This window comes from Chenopodium quinoa, unplaced genomic scaffold (genome assembly GCF_001683475.1).
Source record: "Chenopodium quinoa cultivar QQ74 unplaced genomic scaffold, ASM168347v1, whole genome shotgun sequence".
NCBI lineage: Eukaryota > Viridiplantae > Streptophyta > Magnoliopsida > Caryophyllales > Amaranthaceae > Chenopodium > Chenopodium quinoa.
Genome location: NW_018743074.1, coordinates 1,426,075 through 1,431,093, shown reverse-complemented (window position 1 = coordinate 1,431,093; position 5,019 = coordinate 1,426,075).

Sequence of the window (5,019 nt, the reverse complement as noted above, 5' to 3'; positions counted from 1 at the left end):
GTGGATTGGGCTTGAGGAGTTAAATGGGCTGCCATTTAACTGGGCCTTGCTTTACATGACCTGGCTTTAGAGTTTGAGGGTTGAACCTTGCCAATTGGGCTTTGTTTATTTTCATTTATGGACTGGGCCAAAATACAAGTAATTTAGACCCCAAACAACTTGCCCCCCAGACCCGATTCGTGAGGATAACGGGTCGGGTTTCAGCTGCTGAGAGATTTGGAGGGAAGTAAATGAAAATAAAGTAAATTTCTTGTTTTGAAGAATTTGTACGGTTGAGTAACCGTTAATGATGATTAATTAACCTTAATGACGGTTAACTAATGATTGTGGGGAAGTGGAGTGAACTTAGTGGATAATTAATTTTGGCGGTTTGTAATTGGTTTGGGAAGAATTTGAAGAGTTTGCTAATTGAAATTAAGTGAGTGGGTCTTTTGCCGAATATTTAACTTGCTTTTGCATGATTATTTCCGGTATTCTCAAATCAACCACACTCGCAATTTGCTCTCACTTTCCAGCAAACTCGCGCAAACTCCACTTTCTCTTTTCACTAATTTCTGCATTTTTCGAAGCTTCTCAGTGTAATTCGTTGCTCTGAACTACTAAATCGGCGAATTCCGAGTCTAATAGAGGTAATTTTCTCCGAATTCCGTTCAGATTTCCCCCTTTTTTAAACTTTTCCCCTTTTTCTCGTCTTTTTCGCGTCGCCGCCAATTTTGAATTGGCCGGCAATCCTGGAAAGAGACCAATGGACTCTGAGGCTAGTGCTTTAGAAGAAGAAGCGCCGTAATTAGTTCTTAGGCGTAACCGTCCTCTAGCAATGATGCCGTTTCTGAGCGGCCGTAATCCCAACGCCCGAATTGAGGTTGGTTCCTCCTCGAGTGGCAAGGGGATGAGGGTTATCCTTTTAAACAGTGCCCCTCCAAATGAACCAGCCGAAGCCAGTACTTCTGGCCGAAGGGCTACCTCTAGACCTCGGCCTTTGACTCCTGAAGAGCGGGAGTGGACTGATGAGTTTGAGAACTCAGGCCTGTTGATGACCGAGCCATCCTCTTGGTGGCTAGAAAATAATGCTCGGTACCGCTTTGCCGAGCAACTAGAAGTTTACTACGACATTATGGAAGCCGATGGATATTGGTGCCGAATGCCCACGGCGCTGGAGAGAATCTATCGGGCCCCTCCTGGTTATATTGGGGTTTATGTTCGGCAGCTGCAGCATGGGCTGCGGTTTCCTGTTCACCCGTTCGTTATCAAAGTTCTAAACGGGTACAACATCTCTCTGGCCTAGCTGACCCCAGTTAGCATCAAGAGGGTCATGACATATCTGTGGGTGTGCCTCTTCTATGGGCTGGAGCCGAGCGTCCATTGCTTTCGGTGCACGCATAAACTGTCGCCGAACACCCAATCTAGCAAAGGGCATGGTCGCGGCTGGTGGCACATAGAGGATGAGAAGGGCTATCTGACCACCTATCCGAATGATACTTCGGACAAATTTTGGCGGGGCCAATGGATCTGGGTGCGAGCCCCCTCGGACGAGAGTCACCCTAATTACTTTGGGGGACCTCGTCATACCAGGAAACCTGATCCATCAATGTCTAGCATCGGCCCTGACGATTTCATAGAAGCGGATCGTCAGCAGATGGAGCTCTTCGGCCGATCTTCAAATCCTGGCGCTACTGGCCGAATGACCATTGTGCCAACTGTCTGGCTACCGTGCTGTCATTACATTGAATCTTCCAAGAGAAGATGTTAGCAGTTATTGGCCTCAGCCGAAGATACCAAGGTGGTAAGTGATTCGGCTGGGGCCGAAGCTTTTACTTTCTGCTATGCAGCTTCTATAGTCCGAAATTTTTCGTCTGAGCTAATGTTTTGCTCTGACAATTTTTCAGAGATCTGCGAAGAGAATTCCGGCATCAACTACGAAGTGCTGGGAATCAGCCAAAAAAGGGAGCCGATCACCAACACTCCTATTATCACTGCTGTGAAGGATCGGCCACTCACGCTGCAGCCGAGGAAGCTAGAAGTGGTCAGCGCTTTTGAGTACTTGGCGCAGAAGCCCTGGTATAAGAAGCTTGATCCCTTTTTCCTTTATTCAGCTGAAGAGGAGGTTGCTGCTGCTGCCGCCGCTGCTGAGCCGAGAGGTGGTATCGCACATCCACCACCCCCTCCATCCGAACCACAAAGAGAGGAGGGTTCAGACGAGGAAAACACCAAAGAGCTATTCGGGCCTTCCGTAAGTCCACTATCCTTCTGCAGTCTTTTTCCATACTTGAATTTATGTGAAATTTTTCTAAGTATAGAACTTCAGCATTTTGATCTTTCGGTTTGTGAAGAATTTTTTTGAGTATGCATCTTCAGCTCTTAAGTATGCATGTTACACGTAGCTTTTCTTAACTTGTAAGAATGTTTTGCTAAGTGTAGATCTTCGGATGCATATTCTTCTGATGTAGTTTGTATGCTTTGCCAAAACTGCTAAGTATGAGGCTTCAGCTGAAAGATCTGCATGCCTCTACTTTGAGTTTGCTTGCTGTTTTGGTTTTTTTTTTTTTTTTTTGCTTCTTACACGTCTTCCTGCCCCCTCTTTCTTCTCTTCTGCAGTCTGAAGGGGAAGAAGTAGAGAAAGAAGAAGCTGCTCCTTCTCCCGAAACCACTTCCGAAGATATGGCTGGTGGAAGAAGAGTTCTTGTCCGTCCTGGACAGTTTAAGGCGCCGGAGCCGCCTGCTAAGAAGCCTCGGCACGAGGAGGTCCGAGCGGAAGAAGAGATGAGGGAAGTCACCTCTCCATCTCGGGAGGTATTTGTAGAGGTCGTCGAGCTGCAGACCTCTCCTCCAACTCCTCCTCGTGATTCTGGGATGTTCTCAGAGAATATTCAGAAAGAGATGGATGCGCTGAATATTCCCGCCGAGGGTGCTGCTGCAGTTCATGTCGAACCGCATATGGTTGAATCCGAAGAGCCAAAAAATGAAGAAATGCCCTCCATCTCTGCTGCGGATTCGTTTAAGACTTTTCAGTCTTCTGACATGGTCTTCGGCTTAGCACTGTAAGTTCCTGTCCCTGAACATGCCCGGGCCTTCTTTGAATCAAAGCGCGATACTGCTAGCGCTCACTTCGGCCATCTAGCCAATTTATCAGCGTTGGAGAAGGCTAGGGCCTAGATTGCGGGCGCTGCTGCTGGGGCTGCCGAACCTCTCGACAAAGTGCCGAATCCTTGTGGAGAACCAGAGGCTACTGATGCAGGTGAGTGTCATCATAAAATTTTCTCTTTTCCTTCTTCTTATCTTCTCTTTTTTTTTTTGAGAAAATTTTTCTAAGTGTCGGGCCTCGGCTGATCTCCGATTTTGCTGACTGACTGGCGTTTTACAGGTTGTTCATAATCATTTCTTAGCTGTAGAAATGAATGAGGAGCTGCAGTCCAAGGTTGACAAAGTTGAGGAAGCTGAAAGCTTGGCTCGGCTGGCTGAGCTGAAACAGCAGAGGGCTGAAGATGAGACCTCAGCTACGAAGCTGGGGATGCAGCGGATGGACGAGAATTTCCGCTTCTTCTGCCGGGGCCTGGAGCAAACTGTTTTCCCTTGGATTGAAGAGGGTCAGTCTCTACTGAAGGGATACGGAGCCAATACCATTGCTGAATTCCAGGCTCATATCGAAAACAAAATTAAAGCAGAGGCTGAATCCCGGGAAAAATTGATTGCAGATCATGAAAGCCAGATTGACCTTGTCCGCACTCAAGCTAAGGATAAGCAATCTGAGCTTGAAGCCAAAGTCCAGGAGCTGAAAGACGCGCTGGAGGCTGAGAAGAAGGCGTCCTCCAAGGCCTCGTCTGATCTCGCTGCTGCCGAGGAACTGCTGAAGACCAGGATTTATACTGAGGCCGAGTATGAAGAAGGATATGAGAATGGCTGGAAGGTAGCTCAGCGACTGGCCTTCCATCTTGAGCCCAGAATCAATTGGGATCAGGCTGAGGCCTGGTCCATGGATCCAGCAGATGCTCACATGCACGAGGCCAGTCAAGCTGAGGTCGCATTCCTGGCTCGGCAAGCTGAGAATGAAGAAAGAGAGAGAGAAGCCGAGAAAGAGCTGAATGCCGCCTATCCTGCTTCCTCTTCAGCCGGTGCTGAGGCTCTGGCTGCCCCGAATGATGTTCCCAAGAATGCTGAAGCATAGGAATTCGGGCAGTCGTCTACTGAGTCCTGCGGATCAACGTGCATTTAATTTGAAAACGCCGCATCAGCTTTTGCCTGTTCTCTTTTTGTTTCAGCCTGCCTTGTACAAACTTTAAACTTGTTTTTGTGTACTTTCGGCAGCTGTGTTTTTCACTATGTGGGCGGCTGCCAACTTTGAATTTTTTGTTTAAACATTCTGAATTCCGAACTTGGTATTCGTAGTTCTTACTTAACACTTGTAATTCTTAGCTCTTCTGAGTAGATGAAGTAGAATTTCAGCTGTTTCCTCTTACTTCGCCTGTTTTTATAGCTTTGAACTCAATTGCTTTTTCCTAAATTTCTTCAAAATTTAGCTAAGTATAAAGCTTTGGCCTGGAAATATTTAGCTGATAATTCCTCTTATTTCTTTATGCCTTGCCCATTTTACTCGGCTGTTTTAAGAAAAATTTTCCAAGTACTGAGAGCTTCGGCTTGGAGCTCGGTATGTGAGTGCCTCTTGCCCCCCCAGAACTTTGAAGATGAGGTCTTCAGAGTTCTGAGTTTTATTGCCCTTGATCTTTTGGGCGTGGCCGAAGGTTTGTTGCCACATAACAGTTCAAACACTTGGGCTTATTTCTTATATTCTGCCTGGTTTTAATTCATCCGAGGGAACGACTATCTTGGACACAATGCCAAGGCAGCGATCATCTGAAGTACAAGGCATCATTATGCATACTTCAGAGGTGCAATCGCCACCCGGAATTGACTCTCCGAAGCACAGGGCATCACTATGCAATGCGTCGGGCGTTTTATCGATTCCTATTTTCGGCTATGTCTTAGATGAGTCTACGACCTCTTCGCCGAGAGTAACAAATCCGT